This window comes from Salmo salar, chromosome ssa15, assembly GCF_905237065.1.
Source record: "Salmo salar chromosome ssa15, Ssal_v3.1, whole genome shotgun sequence".
NCBI classification, from domain to species: Eukaryota; Metazoa; Chordata; class Actinopteri; order Salmoniformes; family Salmonidae; genus Salmo; species Salmo salar.
In genome coordinates this window covers 41,046,013-41,067,738 of record NC_059456.1, presented here as the reverse complement: position 1 = coordinate 41,067,738, position 21,726 = coordinate 41,046,013, and the positions used below count along the sequence as shown (strand labels likewise).

Sequence of the window (21,726 nt, the reverse complement as noted above, 5' to 3'; positions counted from 1 at the left end):
GCCAGCTAGCTAACATAGCATCCCTCTCTGTTTGAGCTGGGTGTTTCAGTAGACTAAACTAGCTAGCTGTGTTTGTTAGCTAAGTGAAAGTAAATAATAATACAACCAAATATAGCTAGCTCTTTCCCTCGTGCTTCTCCTTCAATTCAGAAGGAATTAATTTGTTCAACTATTGTCTTTCTCTCTCTCTTTGAGTCAACAACTCACCACATGTTATGCCTTACAGTACTAGCTAGCTGTAGCCTATGCATTCAGTACTAGATTCATTCTCTGATCCTTGATTGGGTGGACAACATGTCAGTTCATGGTGAAAGAGCTCTGATAGGTTGGAGGGCGTATGGAAGTTGTTATAATTACTGTGTACATATATGGAAGGGAGTGAGAACCATGAGCCTCTTAGTATTGTAACCAGTAACCATGACCCTCTTTTGTATTGAAGTCAATGTACCCAGAGGAGGACAGAAGCTAACTACACCATGGTGCTACCTGACAGAGTGCTTCTGTGGCTACTGTAGATCTTCATTGCAAAACAATGTGATAATCAATTATTTGGTGACGTGAATATATTTAGAATAGTTTTATCTAAAAAGGATAACTTTAATGTTTTACTATTTAGGGTTATATTAAATTCAATGAGGATGGTCCTCCTCTTCCTCCTCTGAGGAGCCTCCACTGATGTGAATGCTTTCATACTATTATTACACCTTAGCTAGTGTAAAGCACCGGCAGCAATTTTTCAACTAAAATGTTTTGGGTGATACTTCCTTAATTCTCAACTTGGAAGTTATCATTGTCTTCTCAACTCCCATCACTAGATTCAGGTGGAACTTTGGAATAAAAAAAAGGCTCTGTTACAAAGGACTCTATTCAATCCGCATCGCAGAAGTTCAGCTTCACAGTGTGGTTGAAATTTAAAGGCAATGTTCCTGCTTTAGCGGAGACTACATTCAAGGTAAAAGCTGCGTCGGATAAATCGAAAATTACCCTTACATTTCTATCGCGGAATCTGTAACGCTTCAGGTTTACAGATTGAATAGAGCCCTAAATGAAATAAATGTTTGCTCCATGAGGTAATCCAACAGTATAGAAACTGCCATTTTAAGAGTAGGCATAACATTGGGCTTGTTTGAGTGGTAAGACTGAAGCAACCGACTGCAGACGGAAGTGAAGTCGGGAAAGTGCATCTACGAAACTGATGTGGTTTTCAAACAGCAAGACTCAGTGCAACATGGCAGTGTTGTCATTGTTTATAAGAGTATTTCTTTGTCATGTTGAAATAAACATGTCTCCAACCCTATTTCTCACCCGATCACCAATGTCCATTTGGTTGATCAGTGTCAGTGTTTTTGTCTTCCATGCTGAATAATGGACATAAAGTAGAACATTGAGTTTCGATTCAATCTGCTGAGAAAAGATCATGCTTCACCACTGATATGCAGTATTATATACATGCAGGCTGGTCTCATATGCTAGACGTAACATAGTAAAGCTAAACCTGAGACGCTCAATTAGTAGGATATGTTATGTTTGGTATGGTTTCATTAGACAGAAGGTTACTTAAATGTGCTACACATGAATATATAAAAAAATGCATTGCAATTTCTGAAAATGTCCATAATATATCTGTATTAATAGTGGAATGATAGTGTTTCACAGTATTACTCACCCTCCAGTGTTGTGTTCAGCTATGATATTCGCCTATTGATTTCTCCCGCTGGAGCAGCATCTGTTGTCAAAATGGGAAAGCTGTTTTGACTTTGTGGCTGTGTTATCTAGTGGAAATCGGGTCAAGAGGCCAATGTAGAAATCGTCTACCCCTGAGTCCAGGTTGATATAAGGCAGTGCTGCTGATAGTCTTTTACTGCTGCTTTATTACCTCCAAATCCATTCCTCCCTGGACCCTTTCCCAACATCAACAGCTCTCAAATGGGGTAGAAGTCAAATAGTGGCTACATTCAATCAGACAGGGAAGGGTCACTGCAGATAGCCCATGATTACACACATTAGGCATTCATTACAGTTACTCACTACAGAGGTAACTACAGGCTTAACTACAGACTTTCATTACAATCACTAACTCCCGGAGGCCTTGACCTAGGTCCCTGGTACTACACTAGAGGGAAAATGGGAATACGAGGAAAAAGAGCTCAGAGATTTAGAAAGGACAGAAAATATATTTTTTTCTCAAAATTTGATTGACAGACAAACCCTCAGACAAAGTATAAACTCATTGGATCAGAGACAAATATAAAACATGGTGTATACCTGATATACAGAAACGGTGCACCTGAAAGTGTGAGATAGAAAAGGAACGGTGGAAAGAAAGGCAGAAGATAAGGAGAATGAATGACCAGAAAACCCCTAAAGTGCTATAGCGTTGCAATGTCGCAGTGTATGGGTTCTATAAGAACCTTCAAGTGAGTCCTCAGTTTACAATGTATTCATATAAAAATGTAAAAAAAATCATATTTACAAGTTCTAGTAAAATAGCATTTATTTTTCCTTCTCGAAAAAAGTTTAAAAAAAAACAATTGTGGTCCTTTGTAGCTCAGTTGGAAGAGCATGGTGCTTGTAATGTCAGCGTAGTGGGTTCAATTCCTGGGGCCACCCATATGTAAAATGCATGCACGCATGACTAAGTCGCTTTGGATAAAATAATCTTTTAAATGGCATATACTATTATAAATTATTGTGGTCTTACTTAAAGGGCTTACTGTCCAAACAAAGCAGACAATCACATTCCTTGGGGGCTGGATCCTACCTTGAGATCCCCTCCTATAAACTCAAACTTCCATGCAAATCTTATTTTGACATGTATGTTCCGTGTGTAAATTCCAACTTAGAATTCAGCCCTAATATTAGTCTTTAGGAAGTGGAGAGTGGAGCACATTTCAGTACTGAGGGGGAGTTACAAGGAGCAGACCTCCAGGAATCTATAGCTTCTCTGTGGTGTGTCTGACGGTGCTGGCGTCCCCCTGGCTGTCAGTGGCTTCCAGGCTGAACATGGTGCTGAACTGGGCCTGTGTCTCCTGCACCATCTTGTTAATGTGGGAACTGTTCAAGGCCCTGAGGCAGTGGTCTCTCACCAGGTCTGCCTGGCCCCCAGACAACACCCAGCTCCGGGCACACAGGTTGGGGTTGAAACTGATCTACAGAGAAGAACAGGGTGAGAACAGTCAACGCACACTGGGATGATGATTTATGTTGATTAAGAGATGGCTCAGTAGTATGATTGCGACACCAGACCTGTAGGTTTTACTCCTGCATGGGCGACTAAGTCAACTGGATAAAAATGACCATATTATATTTGTCCTTTCAAGGTTAAATTATGTCCTCAATTCAACAGTCACACATCCACAATTAGAAATATCCCTCACCCACAAAAAAATTACTAACATGTACACAGAGATGAGGGATTAAGGTTAACTTGTCAACCTCTATACCAGGCTTCCCCAACTGGCAGTGGTTTTATTTGGCCCTCTAAGTTTCCAACAAAAAAAATGTGTTTAATTATCATTGTTGGACATAAAATACTGTAAAAACACCAGAAAATCAGCTCCAAGTGATTTTAATTTAAGAAATCTGTACCCAAGTATTCCCACACATAAGAGAGACACGTGATCGTATACAAATGTAAGCAAGGTTGTAAATTATTATGTTTTAGTCAAATATGATATATGTTTGGGCTTTTTGCAGTCAATTTGCAGTCTACAAATTATTTGTAATTATGTTGTTTTGGCCCCCAACCATCCGCTCAAGAAAAAAAATGGTCTCGCAGCTGAATCTAACTGCTCTATACAGTACCAATAAAGAACAGTGCAGTGCTTGAGAGACAGTAGAGATTGAGTCTATCCCGTTAATGCGACCAAATTGCCAGCTGTGCTCTCTGAAGGCATGGTCTCTGAAGGCATGGTCTCTGAAGGCATGGTCTCTGAAGGCATGGTCTCTGAAGGCATGGTCTCTGAAGGCATGACTGTCAGAGTTTAGGGCTAATACATACTGACAGTGTTGCGCTCCAGTGCAACTCTTTACCCAGTCGATCGATTACAATCAGAAGATTTGCTTAATCCACAGTCTCTGCTTCCCTACATGGTCAAGATCTAACACTAAGCTAGAGTGACTGGCTCCATGACCAATCTATGGGTTGCTATCACTGTTATAGCACTAGGCCTACATTATTGTAACGTGTGCGCTGGGAGTCGGCAAGCAAGTTCAGGTAGTGAATCATTTAATAAATGACGCCTGGGGACCAAAGGGAGTTACATATATAGGGCAGGTAATCAAGGAGGTGATGGAGTCCAGGTGAGTGTCATTATGCGCTGATGCAAGCGTAACGATGGTGACAGGTGTGCGCCATAACGAGCAGCCTGGTGACCTAGAGGCCGGAGAGGGAGCACACATGACAATTACTGTATTTAAACTAAGACAAAAAGCTCAGTGGTACAACGAGCTAGTTTAAGATATGACTGTGCCTTGATGACTAGTGTCCCCACCCGCTCCCCTCCCCTGTGTCACTTGGGAGAGCCCCGCCCATCTCCATCACTCTGTCACGACTCAGACACCACGCATCATGACTTTAGCACTCTATTGTCCCCTCGTCCCTCCCACCTCTCCACTGAGGCCCGCGGTGACATTTTCCTCATTTTACAGCTCATTAATTTGTGTCTATCTTTATTGCTGCCTGGCCATCTGAGAGTATCTCTTCCTCTCCTCGCTATATCCCAGCTGAGCCTAATGCAGACCAGGGGGAGGGGTGGGGGGGGGGGTGGGGTCTTCTGATGATAACTTCAGTCACATAGATCACATTCACACAGCTTTCAGCCTGGCTGCTCCAGCAATGAAGAGCATTACTATGGAAGAGTCGTTCGGTTTTGTGATATTAGGCAGTATTAAACACACCTTGGTTAGTGAAGCCAAAGGCATCAGGTCCAGGCTTAGTCCCCATGTGGTCTCTGCAGCCTGCATGTGTTTCAAAAGGAGCTCGGTTCTGGACATTCTTATACGTCCTCTGGAAGAGAAAGAGTTCAATCGAGTCTGATTACGAGCTAAAACATCACAAAATAAAAAAGCTATTATATACTACTGAATCATAAACTAAAAGTAAGAGGAATTTTCTTCTCTCTCAGCATGAATACGCCTCATCTTCCCTGACCTATACCTCTGAACTTTGTGAAATAGTGAACCTTACCCTAGCATGTTTTCCACACTGGACAGCAGGGGAGACAGATTGTGGCTAGGGTTGTTCTCCTCTCAGGGGTTGAGTGAGAGGAGCTTTAAGTTAGCAGGAATAAAGAGCTCACTGCCCTCACCTTAATCCCTTACCGTCCCAGTGAGGTGACACACCAGAGGTAAGGGGGCACTGGCCAGGTGAGTTGTGGGTAATGGTTGTGCTTAGAAGGCCATGGCCCCTTGGCTATGCTGCATTGGGAGACTCATGAGTGGTGTGTGTGTGAGTGTGTGTGTGCGGGGCAGTGACAGGGTCGGTGGAGCGGAAGGCAGGGTAACAGATGGAGGAGCCCTAGAGAGAGGAGGGCTGGAGAGGGAAAAGGGGAAGGATGGATGGTGGTTTTTAAATGAATGAATGAAGGGTGCAACACTTAAAGTCCTAACCCGGGAGTCTGCTGTCACTTGGGGCCACTGCTGGGTGCACTGCTGAGTTGTCGTGGAAACCAACGCCACCATTGTGAGCAGGGAGAGCGTTTGCAGATGCTCCCTGGACCCTCCAGTTCACTCAGGTGTGTCTGAGACTAATCTAATAAATCTGTCGGCCTAGCAAGCCACACTGCGTATACAAACACACTGGGCACGTGTATTGGTGTGTGGCATCGGTTGCTCAGGGACTGCAGGCTGGTCCTGACACACATAAAAACACACATACAATTCCCTACAATGCAGAGTTTAGGCAGTTGTGTGCACATATCTGCAAAAAAGCGAAAACATTTTAACACATTTGTAATACTCAACGGTTTAACACACACAAGCAGCCAAATATGTTTGTGCTGTAATGTAGCAGGGACAGACAGCTGAGACGATCACAAAGTGAGAGGGTCAAAGGTAACAATAAGCATGGCAAAAATACTGTCCGCTCACTGCTACTCTACCTCTGTCAGTTACTCACTGATCTCATCCCAGTGCTCTCAAAATGTTGCTCTTTAAAAGTCATTGAGTGGAGTACCCCCCATACCCATCATGAGGTTGCTACAACCTAGCCTACGAATGAAAGATTACAAAGTAGCTGCACAGGTAGAGTGTCACATTTGAGTAATCTGTAAGCAAGCAGTTTAGCAGTTACACCGGCGGGCTCCCATGGCAATATATGAATGAAACCAAAAGCTTAACTTGTAAGAGTTCCAGTGTTGGATAGCCATAGCCACCTAGCTAACATAGCATCCCTTTCTGTTTGAGCCGGGTGTTTGAGTAGGCTAAACTAGCTAGCTGCATTCACTAGCTAAGTAAAAAAATAAAAAAGTTTGTTCAAAACTATTCAACTATTGTCTCTCACTTTCTCTGAGTTAAATACTCACCACATTTTATGCACTGCAGTGCTAACTAGCTGTAGCTTATGCTTTCAGTACTAGATTCATTCTCTGATCCTTTGATTGGGTGGACATGTCAGTTCATGCTGCAAGAGCTCTGACAGTTTGGAGGATGTCCTCCGGAAGTTGTCATAATTACTGTGTAAGTCTATGGAAGGGGGTGAGAACCATGAGCCTCATAGGTTTTGTATTGAAGTCAATGTACCCAGAGGAGGACGGACACTACCTTACAGAGTGCTGTTGAGGCTACTGCAGACCTTCATTGTAAAACACTGTGTTTTAATCAATTATCTGATTAAACTATACTAAATATATTCACAAGTAATCTAAAAAGGATCACTTTAATGTTTCACAATTTTTATTTTTATGCAATTCACTGAGGAGGATGGTCCTCCCCTTCCTCTAAGGAGCCTCCCCTGACATATACCCATTTCGATTAGCATTCATACTGTATTCATTGTTGTGCAAGTCAGTGTATTTTGGGAGATATTGGTGTGTGGTGTGAGGCAAGGGCGGAAAAGGTACACAAATCTGCGCTCAATGTGGTCCCGTGTAGCTCAGTTGGTAGAGCATGGTATTTGCAACGCCAGGGTTGTGGGTTCGATTCCCATGGGGGACCAGTTTGAAAAAGAAATATGAAAAAAAATAATTGTATGAAATGCATGCATTCACTACTGTAAGTTGCTCTGGATAAGAGTGTCTACTAAAATGTAAAAATGTAATGAATTGTTTGAGGTAGCAAGGGTTGTTGGGTAGTAGGATCATGATCAAACTCCCACCATCTCTGCAGTCACAGGCTCTGCAGAAATACCAAGGTAGACCAATCAACACAAGAAAGGTGGTTGGGTCAACAGATGGTGTGCAGCCCAATATGTACACAACACCTAGGCTGTGTCCAGGAAGTCTTTACATTCTGGTACGTTCAATTTAACAAAAACAGTGCTGTACTGAACGACCAGTTGGGGACGGGTTGGGTTGTGGGTAGGAGAACGCCATCGGCATGGCCACTGCCCTTTACATACGCACTCGTTGCTTCAAGCTACACCTCGCAACACCCACTAAACGGGAGGCAAATGCACCTCAAAGTCTCTTCAAGCACGCACAAGAATGTTTTGGGGAAACATATCGTTCAGTACAAACTCTTCCGCAACGTTGCAAACGTTCAAGTGAACTGAACGCACCCCTAGTCCCTACACTGTCAGTAGATCTGAAAGGATTGAACAGGTATAAGGAATCTACAGAAGTGTATAAGGGTAGAGACTACAGTGGAATAGGTTGTATATTTCTGCCCCAGTTCCCCACATGGTCCCTTTCCGTGGCACCAGAAAGAGTGGCTTGAAGCCCAGGTACCCTGAGTCAAAGTAATGGAGTCCATGTTGGCCAAACCTGGAGGGGGACACGAGAAATGAGTCATGTCCCCTGACAAAACAGACCAAGAACAAAGCACTATATAATATAATAGAGCAGAATCGAAAACAACAAGGTATTGATGACACAAGCAAAAGACACAAGGAAGGGGAAAGAGAGGGAGGATAGGAGACGACAATGGAGAGGTAAGGTATTACTAGATTCAGAGGGGAAAGAGGAGAGAGGGACTCATGTGGCATACAGTGGCATGCGAAAGTATTCACCCTTTGGCATTTTCCCTATTTTGTTGCCTTACAACCTGGAATTAAAATAAATCTTTGGGGGGGGGTTTGTATCATTTGATTTACACAACATGCCTACCACTTTCAAGATGCAAAATATTTTTTATTGTGAAACAAACAAGGCAAAAACCACTGAAAACTTGAATGTGCATAACTATTCACCCCCTAAAGTCAAACTTTGTAGAGCCCACCTTTTGCAGCAATTACAGCTGCAAGTCTCTTGGGGTTAAGTCTCTATAAGCATGGCACATCTAGCCACTGGGATTTTTGCCCATTTTTCAAGGCTAAACTGCTCCAGCTCCTTCAAGTCAGATGGGTTCCGCTGGTGTACAGCAATCTTTAAGTCATACCACTGATTCTCAATTGGATTGAGGTCTGGGCTTTGACTAGGCCATTCCAAGACATTTAAATGTTTCCCCTTAAACCACTCAAGTTTTTCTTTAGCAGTATGCTCAGGGTCATTGTCCTGCTGGAAGGTGAACCTCCGTGGACGGCCCTCTCTTGGCAGGTTTGTTGTGGTGCCATATTCTTTCCATTTTCTTATAATGGATTTAATGGTGCTCTGTGGGATGTTAAAAGTTTCATATTTGTTTTATAACCCAACCTTAATGGTGTTGCAGACTCTGGGTGTCACGGCTGTCTGAAGAATGGGACCAAGGCGCAGCGTGTGTATCGTTCCACATTTTATTTAAACTGTGAAACTATGCAAGACATACAAATAAACTTAATAAACAAAACAACAAACCGTGACGGAGAGGTGCAACATACACTTACTCAAAATAATCTCCCACAAAACCTAGTGGGAAAAACAACAGCTTAAATATGATCCCCAATTAGAGACAACAATGACCTCTAATTGGAGATCATCCCAAAAAACAACATAGAAATACAGAAACTAGAACCCCACATAGAAATACAGAAACTAGACAAAACCCCCAACATAGAAAAAAGAAACTAGAATCAACATAGACATAAAATAACTAGGCAAAACCCCCTGTCATGCCCTGACCTACTCTACCATAGAAAATAAAAGCTTTCTATGGTCAGGACGGGACACTGGGGCCTTTCAGAACAGGTGTATATATACACTGAGATCATGTGACAGATCATGTGACACTTAGATTGCACCTGTGTGCAATCTAACTAATTATGTAACTTCTGAAGGTAATTTGTTGCACCAGATCTTATTTAGGGGCTTCATGGCAAAGGGGGTGAATACATATGCACGCACCAATTTTCCAGTAGCCTGGGTACTTTCCTCAGAGATGGAGACCCCAGGTCAGTAGCCTAGGTACTCTTCTCAGAGATGGAGACCCCAGGCCAGTAGCCTAGGTACTCTTCTCAGAGATGGAGACCCCAGGCCAGTAGCCTAGGTACTCTCCTCAGAGATGGAGACCCCAGGCCAGTAGCCTAGGTACTCTTCTCAGAGATGGAGACCCCAGGCCAGTAGCCTAGGTACTCTCCTCAGAGATGGAGAACCCAGGCCAGTAGCCTAGGTACTCTCCTCAGAGATGGAGACCCCAGGTCAGTAGCCTAGGTACTCTCCTCAGAGATGGAGACCCCAGGTCAGTAGCCTAGGTACTCTCCTCAGAGATGGAGACCCCAGGTCAGTAGCCTAGGTACTCTCCTCAGAGATGGAGACCCCAGGTCAGTAGCCTAGGTACTCTCCTCAGAGATGGAGACCCCAGGTCAGTAGCCTAGGTACTCTCCTCAGAGATGGAGACCCCAGGTCAGTAGCCTAGGTACTCTCCTCAGAGATGGAGACCCCAGGTCAGTAGCCTAGGTACTCTCCTCAGAGATGGAGACCCCAGGTCAGTAGCCTAGGTACTCTCCTCAGAGATGGAGACCCCAGGTCAGTAGCCTAGGTACTCTTCTGAGAGATGGAGACCCCAGGCCAGTTCAGGGGCCAGGCCGCCTCAGTAGAGAAGAAGAGCTTGAAGGACTGTCAGGGCTCCCAGGTCGTCCTCAGGTCCCACATCGTCACCCTTCTATCATCCCCCACCATCACCATGAGGTCTCTAGAGGGATGGGCAGAGGAGAGGGGAGAAGAGATGAGGGGATAAGGAGAGGGCATGGGAGGAGAGGAAAGAAAAAGTAATAGAACAGGAGGGAGGACAGGGGAGCTGTTGGAGAGTAGAAAAGGTGGAGAGAAGATGGAGGGAAATGAAGGAGGATAAAAAGGTGGGAGTGGACCGCTCCAGTCTGCCTGCCCAGTGTCCTGTACAGTACCTCTTTATTGTCCCTCTTTAAAACTAGGGCCGGGACGATACCGTTGGCGCAATATTTTTTTCCATGGCAAAAATGAAAACACGAAGCAGATCATACTGTTTGGTCCTTTAAAAACCTGCTGTTTGTCAAATATTGTGGAAAATAAATACATGTGACTCTGGATGACAACATAATGATGTATATTTCCAACATTAGGGCTGTTTTCCCTCAAGAAGTTAAATCCACTTTGTGTTTTGTTTCCCTGCCACGATACTAATGAGTATCGTGAAACTGGTATCTTCCCGGCCCTAATTAAAACCCAGCCAGACAGATAAGATGGATGCCTGCCCCTTGCTAAACAACCCAGAACGGGGCACCAAGTGCCTCGATAACACCAGCCCATAGACTGGAAAATAACCTGCTGTTATGGCCTATCAATGTTATACTAACCTGTGACTCCTGATATCTTTACAGCTTTCTAATAAAGATGATCCTCACACATAACCCTGGTGCTTTAAGCTGCTGGTGGTTGCTCAGTATGCAGCAAACTGAGGAGTGAGATGAGATGGGGATCACCGAGCCTTCTATCTCTTCTAGCTAATTCGATTTATCTGCTCTGTTACACAGGAGAAGCATGGCCCGGGAGGCTACAGTTCTTTTAGACTTTACTACAGGGGTAAATAAGTGTTTAATTAAAGATGCTATGAGAGGGAAAAATAGGCACTGAGCACTAGCCAATAAACTCAGTGGTATTGTTTGGTCCCAACCCAATAGTCCATGGGATGTGATAGTGAACATACTGTACGGTTACGGTCACAGAGAGCTCAGAGACATTCATCTCCTCCATGATCGGGGTGAAACTTCCAGAGAGGCCGTCTTTAGCGTGCTTCCACTACTAGTGCCTTCGTGAGACTATTTGACCAGGATGGTCCGGCGCCTGGCCTTAAGTACGTACCCTCTAGTCTAGACTCTGCCCCGACCGAGCATCTGTAGTGGGGCCGGAGTGACAGCTGAGTGCCACTCCCTACCCCACCCTCACACGTGGACAGGTTTACACGAGTCATGACGTCACTGAGTGCAACGGAGTGAAATGACATCGTCCTCTCTTCATTCCTCACCACCATCTGTTCACCTCTCCGCTCCCCTTCCATCCTCCAATAAGGCAAATGGGAGTGTGTTTTAGCTGAGAGACAGTATGTGGTTATTACAACTGCATAGCTATCACCATGAGCTGTGTGTGAATGAAATGTGTGCGTGAAGGTGTGTGTCTGCCCTACAGCAGACTCAGACAGCTGCTAGGTGCAGCGTGGCGCTCACAGTCGGAAGGTCACTGCTTTTTACGGTCCACGGCCATATTGGATTGTTCGAGATGAAAACAAGGCTACATGTTCAGAATGACAATGGTTGGTTGGTTGCTCCGATACAGGCAGTAATGTAGCCTACCTCCCTGGGTCTCAGTCTGATAATGTAAGTCATACCGCATATGGGCTTATTGCTACAACTGCAGTGCAGTTGGTTGTAATCCTAGGCTGACTTTCTGAGCCTCAACTAGTGGTTTGAGACAGGTCCTCGAGTCCTTCGTTCTGATTGGCCATTTACCTGGATGCGTGGCAGAAGCTGAGGGCGCAGGTGGCGTTGTCGTGGGCGATGAAGCAGTGGTAGAGGGCAAAGGAGCGGTCTGCAGCACGGACCCGCTGCAGAACAGACTTGCTGGACAGTTCCCACAGGGCCACACGCGCACACACACACACACAAACATAAACCATCTAATTCAATTTTTATTCACCCTGCAGTCAGTACAGTCAGATAGCACTGAGACAGGGAGAGAGAGACATGGAGCTGAGGAATCACAGTCCCTCTCCAAAGCCAGTCTGTTGTTTAAGATGGAATCGGCTAGCCGTCAGAATCCCAGGCCGTGTCTGACCGCTCTGTGATATGGATGTGCAAAGTCAGGGCCCAGGGCTGTTCAATCACTGAGAAAACATGGCCCTACTTGTCCATCTGTAATAACAGCATGGGGTTAGATAGATACAAGGACATGGATACTGTATGTAAAATACTGGAGAAATGCTAATGGAACTTCATAGCTAACAGGAGGAATACAGCCCTGGATGGGTGTCTGACAGAGTAGTGTTAATCTCTGGGGGATTTCAGGTCCTCCATTGGTCTCCACATTGAGCAGTCCACCTCTGCACCCACCCCCCTACAGGTCGATGGGGTCGATAAAGCATCGTGCCTCACTGTCCCCGCAACCCCACCATCGACCCCCTCCACCCACACCTCCCCAATCCCAGCATCCTCCCATCCCCATAGGCTGATTTAGGCCAATGTGAGTGACAGGTCTGAGGGAGAAAGGTGTCAGGTACTAGACTGAAATGTATGCCTTCCAACACTAATAACTGCGTAGCGATGCATCTTCTTTGTCATTTCAATAGATCCTTGTCTAATGGAAACTAAATTATCTCCATTGAGCAAGAAGAAGGAGACAGGTTCTTTGTTTTCACCCACCAGGTTTAAAAAAAAATTAAAAAAAATTTACGGGTACTCTCACGCACACCAAAAGCTATTTATAATCATCTGCCCAAAACAGTTTAGCAGACGGAGAGCACACACTCACATGCACACGCATCTGAACCCTTAACCATCTCACTTCTGCACAGAAACAAGGCCACCGTGGTAGGTTTCCTATCAGTCTTAAAAGCCCCTCTTTCGCCCCCCTCTCTCTCTAGCTCCATGTAGAGTAAATTCTCCACATTCCCTCTCCCGATTTCTCTCTTAGCCTCACACCTGGCCCTCCATACAGGCAGCACCAGGGGCCCTAAATGTCACTCAGGTGTGGCTGCCCTGACCGCTGTGAATCTAAAGGGGAGGGGGTCATAGTTCAGCTTAGTGACCCAGCTAGGCTCTCCCAGATGAGGTCTTGGCAGGACATGAAGGATGGCTAGACAGAGCCCAATGTTCCTTCTCAACGGTCCAAAACCTCAATGTAACCTCCCAGGGCACTGACCATGGCATGTACTGTAATCTTTTCATCCCCCAGCTCTGAGCCTGGGTGAGGGGGGAGGCTACTGTGAAAGGAACTGTGTACAATGAGGCAGAAAACTATTAACTGGATAGAAATGGCACTAAAAGAGGAAAGAAACAGTCAGGAATTTTAGGCTGTGAAAAAAGAAAACCGCTATGCTGCATCCACAAACTGCTCAAAAAGCACACCATAAAAGTTTACCCCAACCTGATATACTGAAGGGAGCATTCTAAACCCATGGTCAAAAGATGACTGCAGCTTTCTAAGCTGTCTATATAAGGCTGACAAACACCTAAAGCTGTGATCCTACAGACCTAAAACCTTTGAGGCGGATCGATAATAACGACTGATGTCCTGAGTCTGGACAAAAGAACCTCCAAGTTCATGAATCAGACTCTCTCTGCAGTGCTGCTCTTATCTCCTGGAGCGAGCCCGCCCTTTGTGTGTGTGTGTGTGTGTGTGTGTGTGTAGTTTGAGTGTTTCCTGCTGAAATGGTTCATTTTCTTTTGTTGTTTGAATAGTCTAATTAGAATATGCATTCAAACTGACTTTAAGTCGCCAAAACTGTGAGGGATGCAGCAAGTATTTTCTAGTGTAAATGATGGATGGACCAGATAAACATGTCATCAACCCAATGACCGAAGTCTTTATTACACCGCCCCGAGGCTGATGAGTCTCATAAGGGAGTATTAGACTGTAGAAAAGAGCGGTGGCGTCATATTACATCCCTAATCTATCTATTATAACTGTTGGAACTGCCAAGTCCTGTCACCTTTAAAACCCTGTGAATCCATTAGGATGGAGGGAATGGATACCCTAGGGCTTAATGCATTAATGATCACAGCCTGAAGATCGATGTCTCATAAAACATACGTGCCTCATGATAAACACACCTTAATGCAGAGCTTGATACTGCTATGGAGTACATGTGGATGGCACTCTGGAGTGTATTGTCTTGTAGACAGATTTGAACGCTCCAGTAAATGGGGGAAATAGGAGCCCTTACAGAGCTTGGGATGACAGAATGTGGTTGGAGAGCAGAATCAGTGAGGGATGACTTCAGGTGAGCAATCGTCTCTTTTTCTTTCTCTTGTTCTCTCTCTCTCTCCTCCCTCTTTTTTATCCTACCATCCACTCTTTGTATCACCTCCCTCCATTGGTCTCTCTACTGCAGAGATGAATAGAAAGTCATAGGAGGATGAGCATGCTCACACACACACACACACACACACACACAGATGTGTGAGGATACACTGTTCGTGGTGTGGAGAGTCCATGCACCAGCAGAACAATGCAGTGGGGGGAAAGCCCAGGGACTATTCCCTTGGTTACAGATCATGTGATATGGATCATACAAATATTCCGGTAGTAAATAGCCTAAGGCACACATGGGTTGGTTGCTTAGCAACAAAACCGATGCATGCGCAACTATGGGGCAAAACAGATGGGTTGGCTTAGATTATTGACGTGTAAACTATATTTTGTCTTCAATGTTAATTGACAACATAAATAAAGTTGCACAATGAGCATTTGTTGCCTCTCAAATACATCATTACAGTCATTGATTAGCTAGCTAGCAAATTTTAGCATCGACATGACAGCAGTCAAAATACCTCAAAACAAAGCATGGTATCAAGAACAAGATAAAACTAAGTGAAACGAACCACTTACGATTCCCCATATGGCAGTTTCTTGACATTATTGGTAACTATCTGGCCATACAGAATCACAACAACACATGGCCTTCTGCCCCATTGAAGCGTGTGCATCGTTTTTGTGATGTTCGAACCCGTCTATATGATGTAATAATAATAACACCATGATTTTGATGTGCCCTTGCATGAAACACGAAGACGAAGCAAATATGATTTGTTTGCCTTGAATTTTTTTTACAATTGCGACTTCAATGAGCAGCATGAAAACTGATTTTAAAAAGAGTCCAGCTTTTTTGTAGGACCAAGCTCAGGCTGTTGAATGACAATACTGCTCCCTTCTGGAGCAGCACATACACTGCAACTATAACACCAGAGTTAAGGTTTGATTCAGGCATAATGATATGGCTAATATATCTGTTACATGGCAATATTCTGTCACAAATGACTAATATGTGTGTTAATTGTAAGTTGCTTTGGTTCTATCGTGTTTTAAATGAGCATGCTAACCTTTGAGCGGTGTGTTTCCTGCAGGCCAGTAGTGTGTTGGGTTGAGGCAGGCTGTAGATGGTGATGTGACCTTCTGAAGTGGAGGCAGCCAGGAGACGCAGTCTGGGCATGTGAGGGGTCTGACGGAGAGGGAGGAGAGAGAGTGAATTGTTTCTTCTTTTGCTCAGTGTCTTGTAGTTTTCTTTCACAGTCATGTCGAGGCTTAGCTGACTCCATCATGCAGTGCCAAACAGGTACTAATGATGTGGGTAACATGTCCCTGCGTCTGTGTGCTTCTGTTCCTACCTTCCTGTTAGTTGTGAGCAGCTCCCAGGCTCCTCCTGGGCACCACTTCACATTCCACACAAAGCCTTTATCCTGGGCAATACCAAGGCCAACATTGGAGTGGACTGGGGAGAGAATAGGGATGGAGGCAGAGAGATGGGGGGGAAATAGCCCAGAGAAAAGGGAGAGAAAGACCAAGAAGATAGTAGAGGCAGATGGAGAAAGAGAGTAATTCAAGAGAACTGGGAGCGAAAAAGAGACATAATGATATTACACCGATCCCCTATTACCTGTCTGGTTCCTACCTGGGGTTGTACTGGAGTTGTCCCAAATCAGGGTATGTTCAACCTGTACTGGTAGTCCAGGTTTCTGTAGCAGTAGATGGCAGCGTACTGGCTGAAAGGGGTGGCCCACACCGGAACTCCCATATAGAACAGCATGTCCCAGCGCTCAGGGTGGGCGGGAAGGCACTCAAACCTGGAAAGTAAACATCAGTTAGATACACCAAGACCTTGGTGTTGCTAGCACCTCACTATTACAAATTGAGCTACACAGGACCTACCTCTTCAGTCTGTGCAGAGGAGTCGACTCTCTGAAGACGGTGAAGGCTGTAGACACCATCTCCTGCGACAGGTACTTCTCAGCCACACTGGGAGGGGAAACGCATACCAAACATTTGATGTATTCTTGGGTAACTTGATATTTCATGAGTTAGATTCAGATTTATTTTTCCAGAAGATCAAGTATAATGTAATAATCAAATGTGTATTGATATTTCTTCCTGTCCGACAAGCAATGCCAAGCCTTCTCTGAAGATATCCACTTAGCAAAGACCCATTCAATGCGGTGTTCATCACGGCTGCAAATGACAGTCAGAAAGAGCCAGGACCAAATACAAAGTATGTATATAAACCCTGGATTGCTGATGCTACGTATTGGCCATTGAGAGGCTTTGAAGCCATTGGTTGGCCATATTGGCACACCTCAGTAGGAGCAATCATCCATAGGAATGAATGGAATTATACAGTATTTCAATTCAATGTTGCAAGGACCTAAGTACATGTATTTAAGTTTTTTGTTGCTGAAGTGGGGAAGTATCATTATCCATCTCTAAAAATGATACTTTAAGCTCACATAATATATTTTAAAAGTATGTGTTGATATTTCTAATCGAATAATTGTGGCATTAATAAATGCATTTCTATAAGTTTCAAAATATTTTTTACAATGGTGAGAGAGTGCCAAGATGGAAGCACGGAGGCTTCGACACAGCACCCCTATCAATCATCTAGATTATAAATGATTGCCAAAGTATATGAATAATGTAAATACATTGAGCACCCCCTAGTGGCAGTGAGCAATAAAACCCACTTCTACACTGAGTGTACAAAACATTAGGATCACCTTCCTAATATTGAGTTGCACCCGCTTTTGCCCTCAGAGCAGCCTCAATTCGTCAGGGCATGGACTCTACAAGGTGTCGAAAGCAGGGATTCTTAAAAAAAATAAAATGTAACCCCTCTTCGGAGGAGGACAAATATCTTTTCCGTTTTTTTTTTACAGCTTTTCTGCTACATATACATACATTTTACATATAATCTCAGCAAAAAAAAGATCCAAAAAGATCCTCCGATCCAAAGGTCCCGGTCGTGCTCAATGGGATTGAGATCCGGGCTCTTCGCTGGCCATGGCAGAACACTGACATTCCTGTCTTGCAGGAAATCACGCACAGAACGAGCAGTATGGCTGGTGGCATTGTCATGCTGGAGGGTCATGTCAGGATGAGCCTGCAGGAAGGATACCACATGAGGGAGGAGGATGTCTTCCCTGTAACGCACAGCGTTGAGATTGCCTGCAATGACATCAAGCTCAGTCCGATGATGCTGTGACACACCACCCCAGACCATGACGGACCCTGCACCTCCAAATCGATCCCGCTCCAGAGTACAGGCCTTGGTGTAACGCTCATTCCTTCGACAGTAAATGCAAATCCGACCAAGAGCACTTTTTGTCAGTCCTGTCTGGTCCAGCGACGGTGGGTTTGTGCCCATAGACGACGTTGTTGCCGGTGATGTCTGGTGAGGACCTGCCTTATAACAGGCCTACAAGCCCTCAGTCAAGCCTCTCTCAGCCTATTGCAGACAGTCTGAGCACTGATGGAGGGATTGTGCCTTCCTGGTGTAACTCGGCAGTTGTTGTTGCCATCCTGTACCTGTCTGTAACGGCCGTCGAAGGGAGTAGACCAAGGCGCAGCGTGTTGAGTGCTCATCATGTATTTATTGTACTGAGAACACATAAACAAAGAAACAAAACGACAGCCAAACAGTTCTGTCAGGTAAGCAACACTAAACAGAAATTAACCACCCACAAAACCCAAAGGAAAACAGGCTGCCTAAGTATGGCCCCCAATCAGAGACAACGATATACAGCTGTCCCAGATTGAGAACCATACCCGGCCAAAACAAAGAAATACAAAACATAGAAAAAAGAACATAGAATGCCCACCCTAGTCACACCCTGGCCTAACCAAAATAGAGAATAAAACCCTCTCTATGGCCAGGGCGTGACACTGTCCTGCAGGTGTGATGTTTGGATGTAACGATCCTGTGTTGGTGTTGTTACACATGGTCTGCCACTGCGAGGACGATCAGCTGTCCGTCCTGTCTCCCTGTAGCACTGTCTTAGGTGTCTCACAGTACGGACATTGCAATTTATTGCCCTGGCCACATCTGCAGTCCTCATGCCTCCTTGCAGCATGCCTAAGGCACGTTCACGCAGATGAGCAGGGACCCTGGGCATCTTTCTTTTGGTGTTTCTCAGAGTCAGTAGAAAGGCCTCTTTAGGGTCCTAAGTTTTCATAACTGTGACCTTAACTGTTCCCCAGGTGCATGTTCATTAATTGTTTATGGTTCATTGAACAAGCATGGGAAACAGTGTTTAAACCCTTTACAATGAAGATCTGTGGATTTTTACGAATTATCTTTGAAAGACAGGGTCCTTTTTTTGCTCAGTTTACATTTTACATATACATTTTGCATACACATTTTGCATACATGGTACTTTCATATAAAGCAGTCACATAACAATACATTACTAAACATAAGCTCTTTAATCCCAACCCTCAGCCACTCTCAGCCCATCCCACCTATCACCATAGACCACCCTTGTTAGTTTTCCATGTGACATATATTTTTTGTGCTGTGATGTTTTACATACCTTTTGAACCTTTCTAATCGTATAGTATCCACAGATTGTGAGCTAAAGATGAAAACCTTTCCTACCAATATTATTATATGATGTATTGACCGACTATGGCTTTCCAAATCGCCCAACACTGCTATTTTGTAAGGTTCATTTTAAGTGCATGTTGTGATTTCTTAACCAACCCTGAACCTGTGACCAGAAAGAAGCTACATAGGGGCAATACCAAAATAAATGATCTATTGATTCTTTCTCTTCACAGAAAAATCTACAAGTGTCGTTTTTTGTACCAGTTCATAAACCATATGCCATGGAATCGGTACATCGAAAATCTCTTCCCATTTATTTTGCAACCTGTATGGCGCAGCTGTCAACATTTTTGTCCTCAAACAAAACTGGTATATTTTTCCATTTATGCCAGTTCCTTTCAGAAAATGTTCATCTTTAATATATGGCAAGTTCCCTACCTTCTTCCTTTTCCACTTGTGGTAGTGAAGCAATCAGTTGGTTGTAAATTTGGATTAAGGAGATATTCCCATATATTTTCAATTGCTGCATGTGACAACTCCTCAGTTTCTATTCATAATATCAGTAATAAATATAATACAAATTTTAAACATATTTTCTATGGAGAATTTTTAAAATTAAATTAGTATATTTTAGTTTATCCATAACATCTGTTGTAATATTTCTTCTATATTTTCTGGAGGATAAAACTGAAATTGTAACCAGCTTTGTATGGCTTGTTGAAGAAAGGGTGATACTTTAAACAAAATTTCATTTTCAATTAGTCGGTAATGAGAAGTTGTAATCTGTATAAAGGCAAAAGGGCAATTTTTGAATAAAGGATGAGACTTTCTTAATAATCTACTGGAGAACCATTTTGGGTTTAAGTATAACTTATGTATGAGTGAAGCTTTTAGTGAGAGATTTAAAGCTTTAATATTTAATTATTTTAGCCCCCATTATATTTAAGTTTAAGTTTGTCTGGCTTAGCATACAAAATAATATATTTTTTGCTCATATGATTTAAAAAAGGAGTAATTTGGAGTAGGCAGTGCCATTAGTAAGTAAACTGTGATAGGACCAAAGAGTTAATCAATGTGATTTTTCCATAAATAGACAAGTATTTACCTCTCCATGGTTGCATAATCGTATGTATTTTTGCAAATTTTCTATTGAAATTAATTGTGGAATACTAATTTATATTTTTTGAGATGTGAATACGAAGATGTCTACTTCACCATCCACCCATCTTATTAGTAAACTACAAGGTAGTGTAAACACTGTATTTTTTAACGATCCAATACGTAGTATGGTACACTTGTCATAATTAGGTTTTAATCCAGAGAGGCTAGAAAAGTGATCAAGATATTCAATGAAACTGTGCAGGGATCCAGATTGCGGACTAGTCATCGGCATACATTCACACTTTTGTTTTTATCCCCTGGATTTCTAACCACTTGATGTTCTTGTTGGATCTAATTTTAATAGCTAGCATTTCAATGGCCATAATAAACAGATATAGAGACAACGGACAGCCTTGTTTCACTCCTCTTAAAAGCTCAGTACTTTCTGAGAAGTAACCATTATTTACTATTTTACATCTGGGGTTGCTGTACATAACTTTAACTCATTGTATAAGAGATTTACCAAAATTAAAGTAATCCAGGCATTTATATATACATTCTAGTCGTACTTTATCAAACGCCTTTTCAAAATCTGCTATGAAGACCAAGCCTGGTATCGTCGATATTTCATAATGTTCAATTGTTTCAAGTAGTTGTCGTATATTATCTCCAATATATCATCCATGTAAAAAACCTGTCTGATCAGGATGAACAATATCTGGTAAAACCTTTTATGTTCCATGTGCTATGCATTTCGCCAGGATTTTCACATCACAACATTGAAGTGTTAGAGGCCTCCAGTTTTTTAATTGGACTGGATCTTTATACTTACCACCTGGGTCCTGTTTTAGTAGTAATGAAATCAGACCTTCTTGTTGTGTACCTGAACGTCTACCATTTGAATAAGAGTAATTAAAACATGCTAATAAAGGATATTTGAGTACATCAAAAAAGGTCTGATATACCTCTACTGGTATACCATCAAGCCCTGGTGTTTTTCCAGACTGGAAAGATTTTATTGCCTCAAAAAGTTCCTCTTCTGTAAGTTGGCCTTCATACAGGTCTTTCTGTACATTTGTTAATTTTACATTATTATTATTATTATTATTATTATTATGAAATAAATCCTTACAGTTAACATCATTCAGTGGAAATGGAGGAGACTGAAAAGAAAACATATGCTTAAAATATTTAGCTTCCTCTTTCAACATTTTATTTGGTGAATCATCGATAACTCCATCATTTGTTACGAGTTTCTGTATATTCTTTTTGGTAGAATTTCTATGTTGAAGATTCAAGTAAAATGTTCTGTATTTTTCACCATTTTCCATCCAATTCGCTTTATTTTTGTAATACATTACACTTCGTTCCTGAATAAGTTTCCATTACCATGTACCTGCGCTGTTACTTCCTTTATTTCATTTATTAGTCTAATCTCTTTTGACCTAAACTGCTTTTGTTTTAATGTTGAGTATTGTATTGAATGGCCTCTAAAAGTACATTTAAAAGTGTCCCATACAATAAGGGGAACTGCTGTACCTATGTTGTGCA

The 21,726-nt window shown here is 43.1% G+C and overlaps 1 long non-coding RNA gene across 1 annotated transcript; it reads right to left on the bottom strand.

Annotated features, from left to right (window-relative positions):
• Window positions 1-15,228: 15,228 nt before the first annotated feature.
• LOC106571526 (uncharacterized) lies at window positions 15,229-16,243 on the bottom strand. The gene is made up of 3 exons (XR_006759180.1): window positions 16,150-16,243; window positions 15,866-15,969; window positions 15,229-15,699 (listed from the first exon to the last, which is right to left on the bottom strand). It is a non-coding gene; the product is annotated as an uncharacterized lncRNA (long non-coding RNA).
• Between the last annotated feature and the right edge of the window lie 5,483 nt (window positions 16,244-21,726).